General features: G+C 37.3%; 1 pseudogene; it reads left to right on the forward strand.

Annotated features, from left to right (window-relative positions):
• The first annotated feature begins 20304 nt into the window (after positions 1-20304).
• Positions 20305-21016, forward strand: LOC100946587 (annotated as a pseudogene).
• The last annotated feature ends 5795 nt before the right edge of the window (positions 21017-26811 follow it).

The raw sequence follows: 26811 nt of genomic DNA on the forward strand, positions 1-26811 counted from the left end.
CTGCATCTCTCAGCTTCCATTTGGGATGATTTCCTTCTGTCTGGAGAATCTCTTTTAGTATTTAGTTAGGTCTACTGGAGATGAATTCTCTCAGCTTCTGTCTATCTGAAAACATCTGTATTTATTTTCATTTTCAGATTTTTCTAGAGTTAGTGCTGGGTATAGAATTCTAGGTGGTTTTTTCTTTCAGACCTTTAAATATATCATTCCATCATTCACTGAACTCAGTCTTTTATAGTGAGAAGTTTTTGGTGGTATTTTTCCTTCTGTATGTGTTTTTTCCTTCTGTATTTGTTTACCTTCTCCCTTGTTAAGGTTTGCTCTTCAGTTGTGGATGTCAGAAGTTTGACTGCAACATACCTCAATATGATTGTGTGTGTGTGTTTATCCTGCTGCCTGATGACTTCTTGTACCTATGGGATGATCACTTGCATCAATTTTGGAAACTTTTTGGCTGTTATCCTTTCATTTCCTCTGCCTCAATGGAATTTAGTTCACATAGGCTTCTTTTCATTCTTACTCTGTAATATGTTCAGAAAAACTATGGTTTTTGTGGCTTAATCTGCCAGTTTTTATTGTTAGGGTAACAGCAGCAGTCTCTTGTGGCTTTACCTTCTGACCAGAGGCAGAACTCTATTAATTAGGTTCTTAATTTAATTCATTTAATTCTCAGTTCTAGAATTTCCGTTCTGCTTTCTTTTATAGTTTCCAGGTCTTGGCTGACATTCCTCGTCTTGTTTTTTTATTACTTTAACCCACTCTCCATATGTGTTCCTAAGGGTATTTGCTATTATGTTTATTTCTCCTGATTTTTGGAGTTTATCTTTTCATGTGCTTATTTATTTGTGATTGAGTGCCAGATATTGCATGTGAACAATTGTGGAGATTGTCTGGGTGGTACTATCTTATCTCAGAAAGGTTTTTACCTTTGCTTCTGTTTGGTGGTTATGCTAGAGGTACTAACAGTCTCAGATCACTATATTCAGGAATTGAGATGATTTACAATTGGGCTTCAGACCCTGTGAGTTGAAGTATTTTAGGTAAATAAACCTTTATTTCTGGAATGTAGCCCTTTGAAATCCTTATCCCCATATAAAGGGGTTTACCCTCCTCCTTGGCAGGCCCTTGCTCCAGTTTTTGTCCTCCCAAGGGCGGAGTGTGCCGGAGCTGTGTTCCTCCCAGCCTCTCCAGTGGTAGCCATTAGAATCTGCTGATACCTCCAGGCAAAAAGGATCCCCAGATGTCCCTTTGATTTTTTTTCTCGCTGGATTTTGGTTCCTCAATTCATCATTGCCCTGATTGCCTTCACACAGATATTTCTCCTATTTTGTCTATTTTCTTTAGTTGTTCTGAGTGAAAGAGTTGGTATGAGCTGCCTACTCTTGTCATTCTCAAAAGCTGAGTTCTCTCATTGCCCCTTTTCTCCTTTCTTTTATTTGTGTTCTATGAGAAATTTTCAAGCCTTTTTTTTTTAATCATACCCAATCAGCTCTTTGTTGTCCCATTGTATTTCTTTGAAAAATTAATTCCGTTGTTTGTGGCCAAAAGCAGTTTTTCCTGATTTCAGATTGTTCTCTTTTCATGTGAGTATTCTCTTAAGTTTTTTTGGATTTCTGTAGTTGGGATATCCTCAGTTGGGAATTCTCATGACATTCTAAAATTTGTTCTCTCTTTTTTCTCATTGCGTCTCCACTCCCAACCCTGCGTAAATTTTCCAGGGGAAATTTTTGTTCCAGTTGATGGAACAGTCACTTCTGGGTCTTCTCAAGTGTCTGGGTGATCACCACGATGGAATGGTGTCTATGTGTGCTCAGTATTGCTGTTTGAGACAGGCTATTTTGAAGCTTATGTGAGTTCCTGTATTAATATTTCAGATGCAGATGAAGGAAGAGAAGACTTTAGATTTGCAGCAATTTTACATTTCTAAATTACTAGTTTGGTGGTTTTCAGGAAGTTGGGGCAAGATATAGTCAGACTGCTATGAGACAAAGAAGTTTACTGCTAAAGCATTTGTTTTCAGTGCTGACATTTAAAAATTTAGAATTCAGTGCTGGTAATTGGTTGTGGAGCTAGCAGTGGGAGCCTCCTCTTTTGTTTTTGTTTTCATCTATGAACTTCACTTAGCATGTTACCCTCAACATGAGTGGGTGCTTGCCGACAGACGCTTTGCCGGCCTTTCTTGTTGGAGGTATCGTAGATTCACATAGGCTCGTCACTGTTTTATGATTTCCAGCAGAGGTACAGATTTTTTTCCTCAGATGTTTTTATTCAGAATTTTTTTGGGGGGAATGGGGGGACAGAGTCTCACTGTGTTGACTTCAGTAGAGTGCTGTGGCATCACAGTTCACAGCTACCTGCAACTCTTGGGCTTAAGCAGTTCTGTTGCCAGCCTCCCAAGTAGCTAGGACTACAGGCAACCGCCACAACGTCCGGCTGTTTTTTGTATTCTGCACTCAAGAGGTGTGCCATACACCCTTACATTGTGCCCTTGAAGTGGGAGCACACCAATCCCCTACCTCCTACCGGGTTCTCCCTCCCCCAACTTGAATTGAATTGAATTTTTCTCTTGTCTACTGGCATCATATTAGTGTTGAGTACACTGGATATTTGCTTTTTAGAATGGGGCTTTTATTTTTATTTTATTTATTTATTTTTGCAGCAGAATCTTACTATGTCACCCTTAGTAGAGTGCTGTCGTGTCACAGCTCACAGCAACCTCAAACTTTTGAGCTTAAGCGATTCTCTTGCCTCAGTCTCCTAAGTAACTGGGACTACAAGTGCCCGCCACAACGCCCAGCTATTTTTTTGTTGCAGTTGTCATTGTTGTTTAGCTGGCTTGGGCTGGGTTTGAACCTGCCAGCCTGGGTGTATGTGGCCAGCACCCTACCCTACAGTCACTGCCTAGAATGGGGCATTTTTTATTCAATACTTTTTGCAAATATTGACATTCATAGACATTTTGCAAATGCTAACTGTGTTTTCAGGATTGTACCAGCTTATGGGATTATAAACAGGGCAAATCCCTTAACTTTTTATACTTATTCTTAAGGCAAATATATCTTTCTTTGAGAGTGAGACTTCTTTGGGAGAACCAAAGCATTTATGTCATTTAAGAGTTTTGGTTTTTAACCCATTAGTTATATTGTTGAATATAAATAAATATAAAGACATTAGTAATAGTTTTCATGTACATAGCAAATGTTCTAGTTAAAATTTTATTTAGCATTTTGGTTAAATTACAGCATCTTTTTTACAGCAAATTTCAGTTTATTCTCTGACTAGATGATCCTATCAGTTAATATGGGTTTATGTTATATATACAATTGAATTTTCTCATGTTACACATATTTGGAAAGTAGAATGGCATGGCTTTTATGGTCTTTATTTTTTAATTTTTAAAATAAGGGATTCAGAATTTAGTAAGGTAAGTAGGATGTGAGACAGAAAAGTAGAGGTGTTATATATTCTTTATGTAACTTTTTACTTAAAGAAAGCAGAATTAGGATTCTGCTTCTGCCTTAAATCTAGAATGTGCTAGTTGGGAAGTAATGCTGGGAAGTGGTTTGACAGATGGGGAACAGTAGAAGGAATTAGGAAAAGGAGACAGCTGGGGCCAAAGAGTAGATTGGAAAGGAAGATGGTGAGCTTTAATATTCTGCTTTGGAAAGGACAAGGTTATTTCTACTGTAGGCATAAAACGACTCTACAGAGAATTGGCTCTTTTCATTTTAAATTCATAACTAGTACAATTTAGGGAAAGCTACTCAGACCAATGCCTTGTCATGATGTAAGTGAATTTTCTTCATATATTGTTCATCCTAGATTAAATATGTTACTTTGTGTAGTATTATAAAATGCAGTATGATAAAATACACTTGCTGCCAGATTTTCAGTTTTTAATATAGTGGCTTTCACGCTCATTCAGGTATTAAAACATTTGCAAATAGTGGAGTTCTTTGAGAGATATAGTGAACTATATATGTATCTTAATTATATTAACGAAGTACAGTTTTACTAACTGACTTATGTGCATGTGATTCAACTCAGTTCAAGAAATATTTAATAAGCATTTGTTATATATTATAAAATAAGGTAATTTCATGATGAAAGTAAATTATGGGAGAGCTAGAAGAAAATAGAAAGAATATTTTAAAAAATGTATCAGTGGTATATACAGTAGTCCCTTCTTACCCTCAGGGGATGTGTTCTGGTATAGCTTATGCCTTAAACCTCTGATTGTACTGAAACTTATGTATCCTGATCCTGATTTTTCCTGTACATAAATACATGCCTGTGATAAAATGGGCACCTATATTTTGAGAGGCATCTGAGGGGTTTCTTATTCATAAGTTTGAGAAACATTTTATAAATGTTGACTGAAAAGAACAGAACATTGCTTCAGAATTTAAAAGAAATAGTGTTTTAGAATGACTCCCCCTCGACGGGAAAATACAATTTGCCCATGATGGGGTAGTTGCTATTTATTGACTTGTGATTAAGAAATACCTTTTTACGGCTCGGCTCTTACAGCTCAGTGAGTAGGGCGCCAGCCCCATGCACCAAAGCAGGCGAGTTCGAGCCCGGCCTAAGCCTGCTAAAAACAACAGTGACAGCGGCAACCAAAAAATAGCCAGGCGTTGTGGTGGGTGCCTGTAGTCCCAGCTACTTGGGAGGCTGAGGCAAGAGAATCGCGTAAGCCCAAGAGTTTGAGGTTGTTGTGAGCTGTGACACCAGGGCACTCTACCGGGGACAACATAGTGAAATTCTGTCTCAAAAGAAAAAAAGAAAAAGAAAAATACCTTTACTATGAACCTCTATAATATTGAAAAGAATTTTGCCATTCTCTGTAGGTCTTTTAGTTCTTTTTCTATGGAAATGATTGTATTATATCTGATGTCTTTTAGTAGCTTTTCTACTATGAAATGTCATTAGCTTGGGACTGTATTCTATTAGAGTAAAATCTGGAAGATTAAAAAAAATATATAATACCTTTTTAAAAGTTTTAGTTAGGGGCCAGGTACCATGGCTTGTGCCTATAGTCTCAACTTCTGGGAAGGCTGAGCCAGGAGGATCACTTGAGCCCTGGCTCAGTGATTACCCTGGAGTTGCCACCCAGACTGGAGTGTAGACCGTGTCTCTTAAAAACAAAAAGGTTTTAGTTTTGCTTTAACTGCTTTAACTTTTGGAAGCAAGTATATAAATGAAAAGTTAAACTGAAAGTCTTACGTAAACCTTTTTTTGATTCTCCAAAACAGTAAATTTCAGACAAATTCAGTAAAACTATATTGAATACATGCTGTATACTAAGCTCTGTGTTGGGGCCATGAGGATAGTTAAAAGTTAAACCCTCTTCTGATAACTTTCACACTCTTGTGGAAATGAGAGATAGGGAAGGAATGTGTGTAAATAAGTGATTTGTTCTTTAGCTATAAAGAATTTGAAACTCTAGTAAAAGGTAATTAAATAACCTGACCATAATCATGCATGCAAGAGAAAAAGAATGTGTATGTGTGGGGATGAGGTGGTTAAGCTGATGTTTCACAGTTAGGCTGCTGCAGTGATGTAGGCAATCTACAATGATAACTGGGATTACGATGATGAAAGTGGAGAGAAGTATGTCAGGTAAAAAGATATTTAGGTGATAAAATAGAATTTGGTGATGGCTCAGATATGGTAGTAAGAGAGGGACACGTCAAAGATGATTCCTAAGAGTCTTAAATATTTGCATAGCAGAATGGATGGTGTTGTCTTATATTGGAAAATAAGTACGTTTTGGGGATAAGAAGAACATGAGTTTAATTTTGAACACAGTGAGTTTGATATGCCTTTGGGTTATCTCAGGAGCAATTGGTTACAGTCTGACATGTAGTAGAAGATGTTGGGTGTAGATTTGTGAGTCATCCACCTAGAATATGGTTGAGTTCAGAAGGATGGACTATTATAAGACAGAGAAGTAGTAAGTGGAGAAGCAGGAAGAAAACCAGGAGAGGATTATAAAATCGGAGCCAATAAAGGTGTATGAGATTCTTTCTGTTGGCAGATTATATATGGTGAGAAGTGAAGAATGTCTTTTGCATTTAGCCACCTAAGAGTCACTGGTGACCTTACTGACAGCTTTAGGTGGAATTTGGAAGCAGGTTCAGGGACAAATGGGAAGGGAGGAAATGAAGATTGAAAATTTCCAGAAATTTAGCCATGAATGGGGATGACTGGATGCAGTGGTTGCAGTCTCATGAATGGGGTGTGCATACACGTGTGCCTGCACCTGCAGTGGGGTGTGTGTGTGTGTTTAATGGGTGAGCCTCTTGAGCATATTTAAAATGAAAGGTTCTGGTTGAGAGAGGTAGTTGTAAAATAGGATAACGAATAGTGTAGGTAACTTGGGAAGGTTGGGAGAACACGGGGTTCTGAGCACAAGTAGAAAGATTTCTATTCGATCTGAAGAGAGAGAACTCCACATTTTTAACAGGAAGGAAGGAGCATGAGAACAGGTGAATATTTTTCATAAGGAAATAAGATTTCCTGTTGTGCATGATAAGCAAGAAAGAATTTTCAGGGAAGTTGGGGCCCTGATATGAGGATGTAGCACACTAGGAGATACCAGAGTGTTAATTCTGTGGGGATAGCATGATTTTCTGTACCTTTTCCCCCTCTGCCAGGAGTCAGTGAGCACATTGAGATTGTATGTTCCCCGTGAATATTTCCCTTAACTACATTCTTAAATGAAAAATGCATAAATAGTAACTTGGATTGACTTGCATATTGTGGACTAATGATAGAATTAATAAGTGAAAAGAGATCTCTTTCCATAACAGTGTTTTATTCACCATTTAACCAAATCTCTCCCTGCAGTCTACTAAGCTTTTTCTTTAATTAAGTACCTGATTTACACAGCTGATTTTACTAATTTTAGGACTCAATCCACGTCTAAACAGATGAAGGTTAACAGCTCAGGCATAATTCAGATATATGGTAAATGGAATCAGAATTTTACCTCAGGGCAATTTGGTTTTAGACATCCATCTCTAAAAACCTGTTGTGTTTGAAAGTGGTGACTTTAATAACCAATTCGTGGTTATTCAGCGGCTAATTATCTAGTTTATTTATCTCAAGATTAGTCAGTTCCTTGTTTTTGACTCTCTTCTAATCTGTCCCTCTGTTTGGCCATCATGTTACTTTAACCTCATGAGTAAGATAAGGAGAAGAAAAGCCCAGAATGTAGAATAGATAAATTAATGGCCAAATGAAGAGTTCTTCTGCTCGTTAGTTTCTTTTTCTTGTTCTTTATTTCTGTGGCTCGTTGGGTCCTGTCAAAGGTGACTTCCACATAGCATTCAGTGTAATAAAATGGGTTTTCAGTGTGTAAGGACACTCTTATGTTATTTAGTTTATGGAGACAATTAACAGTTCTGAGCAGATAGAGTTATTTTCTGGTGTTTGAAGGGGTGTGGACATGTGGCCCTTTATGGGAGAGGGGCAGCCCTTCTCTCTGTGTCCATTTCCACACCCTCCCCAGCATGGCTTTCTCTCTTGTCACTCCTCCCTGGAGCCATAGAGATCCTGACCCCCTTGCTTTGCAAAGTATATGAAATACTGACTGGTACCTGGTAAGGGTAGAAAACAACCAGGGTCAGGTGGCATGCAGAGCTAGATGGAGAAATTAGAATTAAGATCACAGGACCGTGACCCTTTAGGTAGCGGTCATACTTTTATTTCTATATCCTTAGGGACTAATGCAAGGGACTGGTGTATAATATTTCTCCAGAAATACTTTGTTTTTGAATAAAAGACTGTTTAAAAATTACAGAGTCATAGGGGGAATCACTTAATTTGTCTTTCTGCATTTATAGATGAGAAAAACGACAACAGTTATTTAAGTTCCTTTGATGTGGCTAGTTATGTTTTAGGCCATACAAAGAGGTATGTGAATATAATATATAATGCCAGCCTTCTAGGAATCCCAAGTTAAACATAAACTCAAGCAGCCATGTAGTGGTGATGTTGGTTTTGTTTTGCTTTTCTGTATTTGCTAGACGCTGTGTTATGGCAGCTATAGAGTTGCATAAGATAGAGCTTTTACCCTCAAGGAACTTGCCTAATGTAACATGAGACAACATGTAAGAATCAACATGTCTCAGAGTAGTATATGGGTAATGCTAAATGAGTATTATACTTCTATTTATGCCAAATTTATAAAATGGAAAAAATGCTAATAATTCACCATCAAGAAGATGTGCATTCTCAGTTGCTGTTCTAAAAGTGGGAGTAGGTTGGTATTGGGGGAATTTGGAAGTATATGTCAGTGGTTATTGCCTGTCGTTAGAGATGTTGGAAGAGGGTTTCTCAGAGTAAACTGTGTCGAGATTGGACCTGTTGATGGTTTCTTTTGTATCTTATGATGCCATGTTACCAACTAAGGAATTTTACCCAATCCAGTTGAATGGTGCTGGCTATAATAAAATTATTTTATCTGTATGTGTATACCCATGTGTCAGAATTCATGAATATAGAATTTTTTCTTTTTAAACTGGAAGGAGACTTCTAAGATCATCTGTTTCGAACCCTTTCTTTTGCTCTGGTCTAGAAGGTTTCTCTTTATTTGAACTGTAACTGCCATATGCCCTTGTAAGTTGTAGTTTATTTTTCTCTCTGCTGAATTTCCGTTATTTACTTTTTGCTAAACTCTAGTACAAAGGTCATCAGATGTAAAATGAATGTCTCATTTTAATATGAATTTGAGAAGTAGCTGACTGTAGAGGGCAGAGATAGAAATCTGGAGAAGAAAATTGTAAAATGGTGCTTCCAGTAGATTTAGCAGAAGCACAAAGGACCAAGAATTTTAGGCACAGTTCTAGACTCACTTTTAGCTACTTCTGGTATGTGATGGTATGACATTACCTGCAAACAGCCAGAATGAGTACTTTCCTTTTTATTGATAGCAGTATAAGGGATATCAATAGATCCTGTGATATGTCTAGATATAAGAAGCTATGAAGATAATGACATTTAGTATATAATTTTTGTCCTGCTCTCGCAGTGTTTATAATCTAGTTGAGAGATATTGCCTTCAAAAGGTTTACAGTCTGGGCTGAGGGAGGCTGCTTACTCTTATAATCCTAGCACTTTGGGAGGCTGAGGTAGGAGGATCACTTGAGGCCAGGAGGTGAGACCAGCCTGTGCAGACCCTATCTCAAAAAAAAAGAAAAAAAAAAGCCAGGTATGGTGGCATACTGCTATAGTCCCAGCTACTTGGGAGGCTGAGTCGGGAGGGTCACTTGAACCCACAACTTTGACATTACAGTGAGCTATGGTTGTGCTACTGTACTCCAGTGTGGGCAACAGAGCAAGACCTGACTCAAAAAAAAAAGTTTACTATCTGATGGGGATTAAAGGACCTAATGAAATTAAATGCAATGCTATGTGTGCTCCTCCCCGTGTTTCCAGGATCTAGAACAGCGTCAGAACCTACTTGATTTTCAGTTAAGTATTGGTTGGATAGATAAATAGAAGGTAAGCCTGGGAGGGCCTCTGAGGGCTGTGACAGTTGGAGAAGGCTTGGATCTTATACTTTGTGTAGTGCAAAGGATGAAAACTTTCATCTTTTCTGGTTTTAAATTTTAGTTCCCCCAGCCCCAGCATGTCCTCTACTACCTTCTCAAACGCCAAAGCAGTCCCTTCCTTTTGTTTACTGATTTTTCCTTTAGAAGCAAGCCTGATCGTCTCTCAGGTTTATTTTGCCATTGCACTACCTTTTTCTCTTTCCCCATAGCATCACCATTCATCTCGTAGGATTCAGAGGGTTCATATTTTGGTTCATAAGGCACTGTGTTTCCTTAGGTTCTCGATCTCTCTGCAGGGAATATTGTAAGATGTGAGGCACTTTTAAGAAATAACTGAGTTGTCAGGGAAAGTTCAGATACATCTTCTGTTATTAAGAAAACTGTAAGATAGATGATATCTTAAACATGTAATAACATAGCAATTTTTGAGCCACATTTGCAGGCTGTCATAACTACATTTTAATTGGCTACATTTTTCAAAAACACAAATTAAACTAGTTATGTTCTCCACCCTTCTCACTTTTGGCCGTAGAAAGGCCTGTTTTCACAGAGAAGAACACAAACAAGGAAGTACAGGGACGCTTGTGTGGTGAAATTCTGCTGTATAGTTCAGGGACTTGCTCTGAGTTAAGATGTAGTTCTTGGCAATTTCACATACTTTGTGTTCTCTAAGGGAGAATTCCAGTCGATTTAACTGTGTTTAGTAAAAACTAATTATGGTTCTCCCATGGTAAATAGATTCTCAGACTTATTTATTCATTCAACAAACATTTATTGAGTAGCTACCATGTGGGAGGCACTGTTCTAAGTAATGGGAGATTGGAAAAATAAGAATTATCAATCAAAGCTGGGTGCAATTATAGGAGTCTGTAGCCCCAGCTACTCGAGAAGCTCAGATGGGGCTAAAAAGGGAGAAGTTACTTCTAGATGGATAACTCAGGGTAAGCTCTTTGTGCATGATCGAGTTTGATCTGGATTCCGGAGGCTGGGTACATAGCATAGGCTGTTTTGTAGGACGTTGGGCCTGGCTAAGGAGAGGATGTGGACCTGTGGAAATGAGAAGGGGAGAGGAAGTGTAATGAACAAACATCTACAAGTAGGAAAGCGTTGGTGGTTTGATGACATGGGCAACAGAAAGTAATTTGCTTCGAGGTGTAGGATGGTGATGTGAAGTGGCACGTGACAGAGATGGAAAAGAACAGTGCTTGACATGACAGTTGGTATATTATAAATTGGAGGAGTGGCTTGAGTCTAGATTATTTACCAAACTGATGTTTTGTAGAACATTGTTCTTCTAGTATAGAAGTTTTATTATGGGAGGGAGTGTCCTCTGCTCAAATGTGTTAGCCCTTGGGAGAGGGGAGAGAGAAGGATACTGGTGTTTTAGAATGACTCCTGTAATATACTGTATCCACTTGTGTTGCAGTTGATGTTTGAATGTTTTAGAGATTTTATCAGTTCAAATTTGATAGAGTTTTTCATGCTGGTGTCTTCAAGGATGATTGAGGAGCAGCAGCATAGGTGATTAGGCTAGTTTTACTCCTTGGCCCCAGTCCAGAGAGGGCTCTATTTAACTTGATGGCAGCGTTCCCACCTTCCTGCTAAATAGGAAATCTAATACACAGTAAAGGGTTCTTAAAAGATTTTAGGAGCACTATGATACAGATGTGGCATGGGTAGCAGTTGGTTACACAGATATAGTAAATGTTCTGTTTTTCTATTGCATTAAGATGCAGTTGGCTACATTTTCCTTTATTTTCTTTTTGAAATTTCTTCTAATTTTTAGTTGGCTGTATTTTTCTTGTATCTTCTTCAGATCTCATCTTCACGCCTACTCACTAGTAGTGCTGGGTGTTTCCAAGATTTGGGGAACCTTAGGCAAGTTGGTTAACTCTCTGTACCTCAGTTTTCTCATGCCTAATGCTCTGTCAGGGACTTTAAAAAAGGGTAAGAAGTTAATTATATGTAAGAAGTTGTTTAAGCTGTGGTTATATACCTGGTAAGTGACAAGCAGGAATTTGCACCCAGGACAGGCTCTTAACCATCTTATGGTATTAAAAATCCTAAATAGTATGCTTTTCTCTCCTGAAATGTCTTCCTCCTCTTTAGTATTAGCTCCCATTCTCTTTGATCCCCTTTGATCAAACCTATTTCCATGGTTTCAAAGAGAAAGGAAAGAAGCTCTTTTTAAATTGCTCAGAGTTGTTTACGAGGAGGAGAATACCCAAGTATAATAGATTTTGTTTTCGAATCTTGCTGTTACTGGTTAGTTACTGCCCTCCATCCTTTTCTCCAAAGCTTTTACTAGAAAAAATTTGGCATGTGCTATGTATCATAGGCTATTATGCCATCCAATAGGACCAAAATTGTGACCATAGGAATATAAATTTTGCATTAAAAAAAATCTGGTCAACCTGAGCAGGAGTGAGACCTCATAAGTAAGATTAGCAAATATTACTTTTGGATTTTTTTTAAGATTTATTTTTTACTGAGGTGTAATTAAAACGTCAGTATGGTTGAAATGTAGATAGTTATTCAGCCAATTTTGGCAAATACACTAGTGGTTTTGTTTTGTTTTCTTTTTTTTTGCATTTTATCAATTAGTATGGGAACAATGTTTATTTTAAATAAGTATTTTACTTTGTTTTTTGTGTATTTGTAAATTTATGTGTGTACTTTAAAGTCATATTTTTTTTACACAGACACATAGTCAAACAATAACCTATTAGTGGAGGTAATCTTCTACTATACTTGAATGGTTTCCCTTTGAAAATGGACTGTTAGTGTTGGAGCTACATGCAGTGAATAAATTTCCTGGGAGGAAATGATAATAAAATATTCAGGAAGTTATTAGGAAATGAGAACTTGTGTTCTTGTTCAGTCAGATAAGCTGCTGAGACCTTTGCATATATCAAAAGTTTGTATTGGAGGAAGGAATGAGATTTGACAACTTTCTTCTAATAGTGCTAGTGTCCAAGGTTCCTAAAATATGATGCAAAATTAAAGAAAAATTTCCCAGAGCAAAGTTGTTTGAGAATTGTTTTGTCTCTCCCTCTTTGTTTTGTTTTGAGTTATTCTGTTAGGAAAAAAAGGTGAGAGCTTTCTGAAGTTAGGTTATATAAATAGGAACCCAGTGGGGAAAACTTGTCTCTGGGGAGAGCTGTGGTAATTGATGGCAGCATGTTCAGGAGTGCACAAGAGGAGGATGAGTCTACGTTTCTCCTGTTGGTTCCACTGACAGTTTTTCTTCTCTATGCTTTGCTCTCTTGTCAGCATTAGGCATTTTGGCTCTGTCCTTAATTTCAGCTACTTTGTTCTAAAGTAACTGTGCACACTATAACTCTCTGGGCAGTGTTTTTCCTTTTATTGAATGGAATTGGTATGCTAGTTGTTTTGTTTTATTTAACAAGTGGAATTTATAGGCTTGTTTTTTCTATGGTATGTCTTCATGGCAGAAGCAATTTGCCCTTAAGTAAGTTGTCGAGTTCTGAATCCCCTTACTCGCATGGATGGCCTCTTCTAAAGCTGGGAGAGGCTGTAACAGTGTGTTTAGTAGTTATATGTTTCTGTAAAATTTGCAAAGTTGAGATTTTTTTTTCCTCTTCTTTTTCTTCAAAAGGGTCCCCAAATGATATATACTTTAAACCCGGCAAAACTCAGATCAGCCTTGGTTCTTGGTGCAGGTTGGGTGTTGATAGCTAATTGTGGCTAAGGTGGGTTTGGTGAGTGGATTAAAGGATACCAGGATGGAAGCATTAGTGAGGAGGCTGAACCACTGACAGACATATGTAGTGGCCAGGAGTTTCTTTCTGAGTGTCAGGGGCCGTGGCTGCTTCTCCTGCAAACAAAGGTTAGAAAGAGGCAGAAGCAGCAGGGCAGGACTTGGAGGAAGAGTGGTGGAGGAAAAGTGTCTCAGCAAAGGTGGTGAGCAGACGAGAGTGTTCTCCTTAGGTTTGAAGGGTGCATTTGCAGATAGGATTTCTAGTGGCATTTAAAAATAACTGGAGAGTTATTCCAAGATAGTATATTTCATCTTAAAATTTAATAACACGTTTTTAGAATTTTAGAATCATTTAAAAAATTTTGTAAAGCTGATTTTTAAATTAATAGATTGATTTGTGATTAAAGTCTTTATCTTATGATTGGAATATTTTGCTGCACACAAAATAAAGGCACAAATGTTGAGGTTGCTGTAACTTGGGCTTTGATAGCTTCTTGGTTGGGTAGGCAGGTGTTTCTTCTGTCCTTTTTACTTTACTTTTAAATTCAAAGCTCTTTCATACTTCTGAGGATTTTGAATGAGTGGAGTATGGTTCACAGCGTTTTAAGATTATATTTTAACATTATGTTCTCTTTAAAGATAATTAGGTGCTCTGCATGGCGTAGAAATAGATTTATGGTTAAATAGAAGTATTATTTTTCTGAGAGCAAATTGTATCTAGTCTGTGGTTAACTGGCTTAGGTTTAGATATGTTTAAAATTATTTTACTTTTCCTAAAATCCCTTCTAATTGGACTAACTTCTCAAGACTGATCACAGTTCTAGAAATGTTGTATGGATCTGCCACCTGGTGGTGAAATATTATAATATGTGCTAAATTTTGGATGAAAGTTTAATAATGGCTTCTTGCAGGTGTCATATTTAGATTTATAGTCTACTTAGGCTCTTTGGATATGTAACATTTTCCTCCCCTAAGTTTTTCAGTTGAGAAAATGTTACTTAAATGTGATAGAGGAAATTTTCACTAATGTATTTTATGTATTGTATTATTGTATTATATGGGATGTAGGAGTCCTGGCTTACAAAATTTGTATATTACTGAATTGAAATAAACTCTGAGCATTGCGATACTGTACTTAAACTCAAAGATGTGAGCTTTAGAGATGATTGTTATTCTAAAACTTTTATTATGAATAGTCATTGACTCACAGAAGAAAACAAAATAAAGTTCACAGGTCAAAGAGTTTTTTTTTTTTTTAAGAGAGAAATAAAACATTTTGTTTATTCACCTTAAAAAATGGCAATAGCAAGCCAGGCACAGCTGGGAGGCTGAGGTGAGAGGATCAGGATCATTTGAAACTGGGAGTTCTGGGTTGCAGTGGCTATAAGCATGCTTGTGAATAGCCATTGCACTCCAGTCTGGGCAATGTAGTCAGATTTCTTCTCTTACCAAAAAACAAACAAACAAACAAAAAAAAACAAGCTGTTAAAACTATTTTTTTATTTCTTTTTTTTTAATATTGACAGAATCTCAAACTTATAGAAAAGTTACAAGTATAATACAATTAACTTTTTTCCTGAACCATTTGAACATAAGTTGGTGACACAATACCCTGTCACCATGAAGGCTTTAGTGTGCATTTCCTCCAAACAAGGACATTCTCCTTCAGAATCATAATGCATCCATCAATGCAGGAAATTAACTCTGATGCATATAAAACTGAATCCTTAGACCTTATTAAAAGTTTTCCATTTGTCTCAGTACTGACCTTTGTAGCATAAGGGTCTAGTTCAGGACCCTGGTTGTCCTGTTTTTTGAGTATCCTTCAGTTTGGAACACTTCCTTAGTCTTTCCTGGACTCTAGTGACCTTGACACTCTCAGCAGAACAGGACAGTTACTTTGTGGAATGTCTCTCAGTTTGGGTTTGTTGGGTGACAATTAGATTCAGGTTGGGCACTTTGGATTAGACACAGCTGTAGATTCTATGCATCACAAAGATTATAGGAACGATGCTATGTCTTTCTCATTGTAAACAGATGATACAGGATTTTGATTCATCCCTTACTGAGGATCTTAACTTTGATCATTTGAAGAAGGGGATGTCTTCTGGGATATCCACTGTAAAGCTGTTCTCTTCCTCTATGAAATTAATATTTCCTAGAGGTACTTTGAGATGAAGTAAAGATACAATCACTCATCAGACTTTCCATTTATTTATATCATGTGGATTCCATGAGTGTTAAACCTATTTTTTAACAAATAGAAGACTAACAGTGTTATTAATCCTCAAATCAATTATTATTTTTTAAAAAATTTTTTGTAGGGGTGGAGTCTCTCTGTTGTCAAGGCTGGTCTTGAACTCCTGGCATCAAGTGATCCTGCCTTGGCCTCCTGAAGTTCTGGGATTGCAGTGTGAGCCACCAGGCCTGGCTCTCAAGTGGATTAATACAAATAAGTATTTGTTATATATGATACTGTGTTAGATATACAGGATAAAACTGTGAATCACACAGAAACATTTCTTGCTCTCATGGAGTTTATAACCCAGCTAGGGAGGCACATAAGCAGATACTTAAAGAAATAGTTGATAACAGTGTCAAGTTCTGTCAAGGACAGGTTGTAACAGGAGGAGCTAACTCAGGCTAGCGTATCAGGGAAAGCATCCCAAAGGAAGGGGTATTTTCACTGAGATCTGACAGATACAGACCCAGCTAAATGTGGGGCAGAGGTTGACAAGTATGAAGAATTGAAAGATGATCAGTGTTACTGGTGTAGTGAGAGAGGGGATTGTGTGTGAGTGAAAACAGGAAAGATAAGGTAGGAGTAAAGAGTTCAGGGCATTGTTGGGTGTGTCAAGGACTTTGGACTTTACCACAAGAGCAATGGGAAGCTGTTGAATTGTGTAGTCAAGGAGTGTCAGATCAGATTAATGATGAATGAATTGGAGCAGGGCAAGACTGGAAGGAGACTTTCTAACCAAAACTATGCTTATCAGTACCATGCGCCAACTGATTACACCACAGGAACACTTATTTTTTTTTTTTTGTGGCGGGGCCCGGTTTGAACCTGCCCCCTTTGATATATGGGGCTGGCACACTACTCCTTGAGCCACAGGCGAGGGTTGGGGAGAGGGGATCTGGCAGAAGGGAGGGACATTCCGGGGGACCTCACCTAATGTGCATGATGCAACAGTACATTTCAAAACTATTAAGAAATAAGTCTAATTGCGATGGATGTGTTACTTGGTTCAATGTAAACATTGCACATCATATATCGAAGCAGTACCCTGTACCCCATAAATGTATCAATGTACAAAGTTATGATTTAATAAAAATTAATTATTAAAAAAAAAGAACCAAAACTATGGTTAGAAAGTCATTATAGTGACTTGGCTTAGACTAGAGAGTGTAAGTGGACGTGGTGAGAGGCTGCCGTATTTGGGATATGTTAAGACTTGGTCCCTGATTGGAAGTGATGGAAGGGGAGAGGTAGAGGGAGATAATAAGAATGAGTCCACGTTTTTGGCGTTCATTCACTGAGTTAATACATGAAAATGTACATTGTGTAGTTTGGTCCATAAGGACAGAATGTGATCATCACCCGGTGTCAGCTGTCTGTGTGCTTTGTCTTCCACTCTCTACCATTCCCACTTCCATTGCCTCTCTCTCTTTAGTCTCCTACAGTAATATGCTTTATGTATATTTTTGAGTCTGCATCACAATATATAAAATATGAAATGTTTAGTGTTTGTAACTTGTACTGTGCTGTACATCTTATTGTGTTTCTTATATTGCCAATTACTAGTTATAGGGCCATAGACAAATTGTATAATTTTTGTTTGTTTCCCCATCTATAAATTGAAGATTATGTGGTTGTTGGGAGGATTAAAAGAGTTAATTTTTAGAATGTGTACTATATTTTTGCTTTTTTTACTTCAACATGGTACTTAAGGACTCGTCCTTGTTGTTATATTTACATCTACTTAGTTTGACTTTCATTGCTGCTTGGGAATTCATAGGGTGCATCCACTGCATTTTATTTATCCATTTCCCAGCTTGCAGAGGCCTAGGCTTGTTCAGTTCCCTCTGCCACAACTGTGATGAAAGTCCTATGCCACAGGTCATGGGCTGAGTATGGAGGTTTATTCCTATAATCCTAGCCCTCAGGGAGGCTGAGACTGGAGGATCATTTGAGCTCAGGAGTTTGAGACCAATCTGAAACAAGAGCAAGACCCATCTCTACTAAAAATAGAAAAATTAGCTGGGCATCATGGTGGACACCTATGGGCTTGAAAGGCTAAGGCAGGAGGATTGCTTGAACCCAGGAGTTTGAAGTTGCCATGAGCTACATTGAAGCCGCAGAACTCTACCCAGGGGAATAGAGTGAGACTCTGCCCCCAACACCCAAAACAAAAGAAAAAGAAAAAAGTAAAAAAGAAAGTTATTGGTCCCAAGTCTTACTGACCTTGATGAGATACAAACCCAGCAGTTGGAAGTGTTAGATCACAGGGCATGTGTATAATTTAACTTCTTTAAATATTGCCTGATCATGTTCTAGAATGTTTGTTACTGTATACTTCTACCAGTTAGCAAAGTAGAAGTTACCATCTCCTTGTATCTTGTGGATAGTTGATAGGACTTAATCTTTCTAAATTTTGCTATTTTGATATCAGTGTATAAGTTACTTCAGTGTTGGTTGAATTTGCATTTTTCTGATTACTAGTAAGTTTTGCGGTGATTACAGCCATTCTGTCTGCTTTGTAACAGTGCCTTCCACATCTTCTATTCATTTTTGTGTCAAGTTTTTAGTGTTAAGATTTGCAGTTCTTTGCACTCCTGATATCATTCTTCTTGGTTTTAGGCATGGCAAACCATTTTTCACTGTCATCTATTTATTTTGCCTCAGTGTTCTTTGAACAGAAATCTTTAATTTTATTGTGGTTAGATCCATTGATTTTTGTCATTTATTTTTAATTGTAAATGACAAAAATTAAATATATTATGTACAACATGTTTTGAAACTATGCATTATATGACATGGTCAAATTGAGCTAAATGACATATACAGTACATATGTTACATATGCTTACCTCTGTGTGTATGTGGTGAAAACACTTAAAATCTATTCTCTTAGCAATTTTCAAGAATGTAATACAACATTAATTAATTATAGTTACTATGTCGTACAGTAGATATCTTGAATTTCTCCTAACTGAAATTTTTTATCCTTTGACCAACATCACACACAATCCTCTCACTACCCTTCCTCAACACTTGGTAACTACCATTTTATTTACTATGAATTTGACTTTTAAAAAATTTCAAATTTAAGTGTGCCTGGCTTATTTTACTTAACATAATGTTTTCCAGGTTCATCCTTGTTGTTGGAGGTGACAAGATTTCCTCCGTTTCAAGGCTGACTAGTATTCCATTGTGTATATATGCCACATTTTCTTTATCCATTAATCTGTTGCTGGACACTCAGTGGATTCCATGTTTGGGCTGCTGTTTGTTTGTTTATTTATTTTTAGAGACAGAGTCTTTCCCTCTTGCTAAGCAGGAGTGCTGTGGCATGATCATAGCTCACTGCAGCCTCAGATTCCTGGGCTAAGGCAATCCTCCTGCCTCAGCCTCCCATATACCCAGGACTATTGGTGTGCACCAACACACCTAGCTAATTTTTTGTAGAGACAGGATCTCACTGTTGCCCAGGCTGGTCTCAACCTCCTAGCCTCAAGCAATCCTGCTGCCTTGACTTCCCAAAGTTACTGTGAGGAGTACAGGCTTGAGCCACTGTTCTGGAGCTGCCTTGGCTATTATAAATAATGCCACAGTAGACGTGGGAGTGCAGCTATCTCTGACATGCTGTTGTAGGCTCTGGGGATTAGCACAGTGTCGTCTTTGCTCTTATGTAGCTTACAGTCTAGGAAGACAAAACTTTTTTTTTTTGTTTTCACAAATACTTGGATTCTTGTCATTATTAAAAGCCTGAATTTTAGACAGATTCTTGGACTGGTGGGTCAGATCCATTAGCTTGTTCAACTTTAGCACCTGTCTCATCCCTAGTAGCTTTTTCAGAAGTACTACCTTCACCATGAAGCTCCATGAGTTTTCCCAGTTCAAACTTGGGTTTCTTCAGCATTTTTACTTTTCTAACGAAGACATCATGGAAGGATAAATAGATAAAGTGATTGCAGACAGCATTGGAAAAGACATAGAAAAGGCATGTCAATCTTTTATCCTCTTCATGATGTCTTCGTTAGAAGACAAAACATTTTTAAGCATATAATTGTAATGAAATCTATTGGTAGGTGTTTATGGAAGTATGGAAAAGGAATACTTAATCAAGTTGGAAAGCATAAAATGTCCAAACATTGCTCACATACTTTATTATGTGGCAGTCGGTACCCAGAACTTAAAGTAAGGGCTATAAGTCTGATATCCTCATCTGATGTGTTTAGCAGTCATTCTTTCATGTAGAATATACATGAACCTACAGAGAATAAATGTGCTGAAGTCTTGCTTAGAATTTAATCATTAAGGTGTATTTTTGCAGTTCTTGCTTACACATTTGATGTGAATTTGTATGTAACTTAAATTTAAACAAAAGTCCAGTATTATGGTAGCAGCCTAATGTATTAATAGCACATTTAAAAAATGATCAAGTGTAAGTCCAGTTGTACATAGAAGCTTCATTCTGGATCTGCACGGTAATGAATTAAGTCTGGATGCATAAAGCACTACATCTGTCACCTCCAGTGTGGTAAGATTTTCAAATGTGATACTTTTGAATATGTACATGTAATTTATTGCCGTTTAGAACTACACTAAAAATTGAATCGAATATTTAAAGAATTTCTGAAGTCGTGCTATTTCTATTTAGTAGTCACTTTCACTTGTAACTGTTGAGCATTAGAAATGTATTTAGATTGATTTGAAAATTTCCGTTGAGTATGAAGTATACACTGGATTTTGAAGACAGTATGAAAGTAAGAAAAATAGTTCAGCTCTCTGCACCAGTGACTCAAAATGCCAAAAGGAAAGAAGGCAAAGGGGAAGAAGGTGGCCCTGGTCCCTGCCGTGGTGAAGAAACAGGAGGCCAAGAAGGTGGTGAACCCTCTGTTCAAGAAAAGGCTGAAGAACTTTGGCATTGCACAGGATGCCCAAGAGGGACTTCAACTTTGTCAAGTGGCCTCACTGCATCTGGTTGCAGCACCAAAGAGCCATCCTCAACAAGTGGCTGAAAGTTCTTCCCGCTATTAACCAGATCACCCAGGCCTTGGACCTGAGACAGACCAGAGACAAAGCAAGAGAAGTAGCAGTGACTTTTGGCCCAGGCTGAGAAGAAAGTTGTGGGCCAAGGGGATGTCTCCACTAAGAGACCACCTTGGGGAGGAACAAGAAGGCTCAGCTGGTGGTGATTGCACATGAAGTGGATCCCATTGAGCTGGTTGTCTTCCTGCCTGCCCTGTGTCACGAGATAGGGGTCCCTTACTGCATTATCAGGGGAAGGCCAGGCTGGGCGTCTCAGTCCACAGGAAGACCTGCATCACTGTCGCCTTCACGCAGATTAACTCGGAAGACAAAGGAGCTCTGGCTAAGCTGGTGGAAGCCATCAGGATACGATGAGATACCCCATCACTGGGGAGGCAACGTCCTGGGTCCGAAATGTGTGACTCACATTGCCACGCTGGAAAAGACAAAGGCTAAAGAACTTACCACTAAACTGGGCTAAATGTACACTGTTGAGTTCTCTGTACATAAAAATAACCAAATGTTATCCTTCAAAAAAGAGAGAAAAATTGGGGCAGCACCTCTGGCTCAAGGAGTGGGGCGCTGGCTCCATATGCTGAGGGTGGTGGGTTCAAACCCAGCCCTGGCCAAAAAATTGCAAAAAAAAAAAGAAAAATGGTTCATCTTTAATTGATCATGTGTTTAATGGTATTTTAGGTATATTGAGTTAAATACATTATTAAATTTAATTTCACCTGGTTTTTATTTTTTATGTGATTGTTATAGTATTTAAAAGTACAAATGTGACTTTCATTATGGTTTTTTGGATAGCACTGATCTGAAGTCTCTCTTTAGGATCTTAGAATTCTTTAGAATAGGATGCTTTGGCACAGCCTCTCAATTTATATTATATCTTATGAACTCTATGGGCAGGAAGGGCAGTTGGGTTTTACATCAAATTGGAACCAGAAATTTGTTACTTGAGTACAACTCTGCATCTTTATTTTTTAAAATTCTTAAGTTAATTTTTATATAATTCTGACAATATATAATTGTGTTGTTTTTAATAAGAGTGCTTTTACTAAGTTGCATAAATGTAACTCCTACTTTCCAAACAGGATTATGAACTTGAGGAGAAAGTTTGTATTATATTTCTTGCATATAGCTTTCTAGATTGTAAATGTGATAATTTACACATTTGAAAATTTGATAATTTACAGTTTTATAATTTGTTGACATGGGGAAGTGCCTAAACATCACACACGGTGGCAGTGATTTTTGGAGTTACTCAGAAGAGAGAGAAAACATGAATGTGGTGGTCTGCAGTAGTGTCAGTGAAAAGGTAGTATTTTATCCGTGACCCATCAAGTGTCAGCATTGTGACACTTGATCCTTTCAGAAGACTTGAGTGGAGCCATACTTTTCCCATCATAGTGAATATTGGTGAAAGGTTTCACCCATATTTGAGGTCTGTTTCAAATAAAAACAATGCAAAGAAGAATGACTGGATCCTGATCTAGAAATACAAAGATAAAACTAAAAATCTGCTCATGAAGGTCCCTAGACTTGTGATTGATCAGCATTGATGAAGAGGATTTCACTTTAGGAAAACAATTTCATGTTTACGTGATGTTTTAGTTAGGATTCTGAATTGGCTTGCTCAATTATGGAGAGAAGACCCACTGTGGGCCGTCTGCAAACTGGAGAAGCAGGGCAGCTGAAGGTATGGCTCAGGACAAGTTCTAAGTTCCCAAATGAAGGAAGCCTTTAGTGTGGCTCAGTTCAAATCTGAAGGCCTCAGAATCAAGGAAGCTGATAGTGTAACTCTTAGTCTGAGGCTGAAGGCCTGAGAGCCTGGTGGTCACCTCCAGGTGCAAGTCCTGGAGCCAAAATTTAAAATAGGCATTATATTTTACTCAGTAAATCTGCTTCTAGAAATCTATCCTACAGATACTTCTCATGTGTACAAACAAATTATAGACACAGAGATGTTCATTGAAGCCTTGTTTATGATAGCAAAAAATTAGAAATGACTTAAATATTAACCATTAGATACAGCCCTCCTATGTCGAATGACCACAAGTCCCAGTTTTCTTGGGGTAGGCGGAGTTTATACCTGTGCTACCAGCATAATTATTAAGTGTACTTTATTATACTCTCTTTATTACTCATCCTGATTTGGATGATAATTTATGTTTGGTGTATATTCACACTAATAGCTGTTAAAAAGAAAGAGGTACAACTATATTGACCTGAAAATATATTCAAGATAAATTGTTATGTGAGAGAAACAAGTTGCAATATTATACAGGGTGGCCATAAAGTTCATGTTCAATGTATATTCTTTCATTTGTTTTTAAAAGTAAAACCCCTAACCTCTCTCTATATGAATGAAAGAGAATGTCGGATAGGATTTGTTGAAAAGGCCTGGAAGGATTTTTACTAATTTGTTAATCTGATAAGCTTTGGTTAGAGATGGCAAGCCAGTGAATAGGCTTATATCAAATTTTTAAAATAAAAGCAACAGTAACATAAAAAGAGGGAACTGTTGATTGTCAGCAGATTCTATAATTTTTGAACAGAATAGTATTCATTAATAAAATAATTATTGTGTTATTTTTAGTATAAAATTATAAGTATTATATTCTGTCCTTTATAAATAATAACTGTTAAAAGAATGCACTAATGGAAAATTTAAAAATTGCCACTGTTATTTCATATCTCAAAATCAACATTTTCATATTACCTTCTGTTCCTTGTCCCTGTGCTGCTTATGTAGTTATAATCAGAGCACAGATATGTCACCTATTTACTCACGCCTTATAGCATATTATTTTGCTAGCAGTCTGGTAGCTAGGTTTTTAATGTTTTCTTTGTGGTAGGTAGTGTGTCAAGTGGTTTACATATATTATAGGAATTAATCTTCCCAACTGTATATGAGGCAGTGACTGTTAATTATCCCATTTTATAGACGAGTAAACTGAGAAGAGGTGATTTGCCTGAGACTATACAATTATCAAGTGGCAGGACTGAGATTTGAACTTGGGTAGCCTTACTCTTGAGCCCATGTTCTTATCCATTACTCTTATTGCTTCCCTTCACAGTTTTTTAGTGACTGTGTAATATCTATGTATAATAATTTATCTAGCCATTTTCCTAGTTATATATCTAGCCTATAGGCTTTAAAATCGGAACCTTCTCTATTCTGTCTACTATGTGCAGGAACCTATTTTAGATACTATGGACATTGGTACAACATATATACAGTTATTACTTGACCTTGCCTTTTGCATTAGATTCCTGAAAAGTTAAAAATTAAATAATGAGATATAAATTTATTTATACGATTATGTTTTTTTTTCCAATTGAGTTTCATTGTTTTAAAGAAATATTCCTCTAGAAAACGAAGTTTTAAAAAATAATAAAGTGCCGGGATGGTAGCTCACACCTGTAATCCTAGCACTCTGGGAGGCCAAGACAGGTGGATCGCTTGAACTCAGGAGTTCAAGACCAGCCTGAGCAAGAGTGAGACCCTGTCTCTAAAAATAGCTGGGTATTGTGGTGAGCACCTATAGCCCTAACTACTTGGGAGGCTGAGGCAAGAGGATCACTTGAGCCCAAGATTTTGAGGTTGCTGTGAGCTGTGATGCAATAGCACTCTATCTAGGGCAACAAAATGAGACTCTGTCTCAAGAAAAAAACAACAACAAAACCCAGAAAGTATTTAATAAAAATCAGCACTGTTAGGACACCTTCAGGGATTCTGCTTTTGTGCATGATGAGCTATATTCTTTCCTGTGACACTGGCAAGAAAAAATTATCTAAATGATTTGTGATCATTAAATAAAAGCAACAGACTTGAACTGTCTTTCCAAATTTAGAATATATATTTATGCTTACACTGAAATAGGGTAAAATTACAACTTTAAGGTTCATATTGAGAAGTTACATTTGTAATTCAGGAGGATTTAGATAGCTTTCTAACTACTTGGGTTCTCTGGATCAATGTTATTATTTCTTTTATCTTTGGGACATTGAGATACCAATTTAATAGAGGAACTGAAGCACTAGACCAGTGTAGCTCCTGTAGGGAGATAATTAAGAGCTTCATTTTAAAGTTCACCTGCTGGATTTCTAGATATCCTTTAAGAGCAAAATGTGATTATCTAACAAATAACTTAGAATCCACTTTGCTTAATTATGATATTAGTGTTAATGGCACTTTTGCTGATCTTTCTATTAAAATTTTAAATATAGCATTTAGTTGGTGATGGTTTCATGCAAGTGTTCATTATTTCATTGATATTGAACGTAGTTGGTATTTGGTCACTCCATATAACTTCAATACCTGGTATTTTTCTGTGTTCTTATTATCTTTTGTTTATGTTTTAGGTCAGTCATAAAGGTTTTCACACCTTTTGGCTATTATAAATAATGCTGCTACATACATTGTATAAAATAATTTTTAAAGTTTTTTTTTGTTTGAATCAGAATCTGCATGATTGGTTGCCAAGTTGAAGCTATAATTATCCATCTTATGCATCTATGTTTTTTCCTACACATCCATGTTTTCTCCTTTGCAATTTATGTGTTGAGGGAACTGGGTCATGTGTTGTGAAGAATTTCCATGCTGTTGAGATTGCATCACCATGCAGTGGTGGTGTCTCTTACCATTTTCCTCTATCCTTTTTTTTTGTTTGTTTGTTTCTTTCTCTTAATTGGTAGTTGGATATGGAGGCTTGATGAATCTCATGATTTTGTTTTGTTCTGTTTTTTTTGGACTGCTGCATAGGGGGTGGGGTGGTGGTACATTCTTTGATCAAGAGGCATATGTGTGGTTGTGTCTGTTTCTCTGTTACTGTTAGCTACCAGGGTTTAGCAAATTATGGCTGATGGTTAAATCTGATCTGTGGCCTGTTTTGTACAACCCATGAGCTACTGTTGATCTTTATGTTTTTAGAGAGTTGTTAACAAAAGAATAATAAGTTAAAAACATAAATAAAGGAGGATATGTGACAGAATGTGTATATGTAGCCCAAAAGCCACCTGTGTTGTCTGGCCCTTTACAGAAAAAGTTTGCTGACTCCTGGGTTGTTGACTTTTTATTCATTAGGGGTTGCAAAGTAGTGATAGTCTATCTCTTTTTTTTAATTTGTAGAATATTTCTATAAATAAAACCTTTCATCAACATTTTATTACCATGAGGAACTGTTAGTCAGGAAAGGTGCTTAATTCTTTTCCTCTTACTTGGCATTTTTCAAAATAAATGATAGCATTTAGTAAGATGATCAATTTTTATTTGTTTTGTTTTTCTTTTGAGATCATTAAAGGAATTCAGTGTATTTGACCATTTCAGTTTATTGTGCTATTATAATTACTGAAGCTTAAATGTTCCATACAAGGAATCTTCAAATGTTCATTGGAAATACATATTATGAGAAAACTATGTGTAGATTTCAAAATTGTTTTTGTATCAAAATAAACTCATACTAACTTGTTATAACATGTCAGAACAGCATCAGTTTGGAAAGAGCCCCTATGAGAGCAACATGAATTTTGCTAAAACTGAAAAACAAATAACAAATTCATGGTTAAGCTTGAGTGAAAAAATGATATAAACATTGATGCCATACAAAAAGTTTTTGAGGACAGTGCACCCCCCAGATCAGCCCTTTACAAGTAGATAGTTCATTTTAGGAAGGGGTGAGATGATGTTGACGAGAAGCCTGCAGTGGCAGGTTCTCCACATCAGTTTGTGAACAGAACGTCCACCTTGTTGGTGCCCTGAAGAGGACCAAGGTTAACAGCAGAAACAATAGCCAGTGGGACAGACATCTCAGTTGGTTCAGGGTTCACAATTCTGACTGAACAATTAAAGTTGAGCCATCTTTCCACTCAGTGGTGCTAAAATTACTTTGTTTTAGCTGCAGACAAGAGCAGAGCTTTCAGTGCAAATTTTAAATAAATGAGATCAAGATCCTGGAATATTTCTTAGAAGAACTGCAATAGGAGATGAAAATATGGCTTTACCAGTATGATCCTGAAGACAAAGCACAGTCAAAGTAGTGGCTACCAAGAGGTGGGCACCATCCAGTCAAAGCAGAAGCAGACCTGCTGCAGGCGAAGGTCATGGCAATGCTGTTTTTTTTGATGTTTGAAGGCATTTTGTTTGTTGTGTTTCTGGAGGGCCAAAAACCAAAGAGTGTTTTGAGAAAGTTAGCCAAAGCTTTAGCAGAAATACACTTGGGAAAGCTTCACCAGAGAGTCCTTCACCACAACAGTGTTCCTGCTCATTCT

This window comes from Otolemur garnettii, unplaced genomic scaffold (genome assembly GCF_000181295.1).
Source record: "Otolemur garnettii isolate 467f Iridium unplaced genomic scaffold, OtoGar3 scaffold00011, whole genome shotgun sequence".
NCBI lineage: Eukaryota > Metazoa > Chordata > Mammalia > Primates > Galagidae > Otolemur > Otolemur garnettii.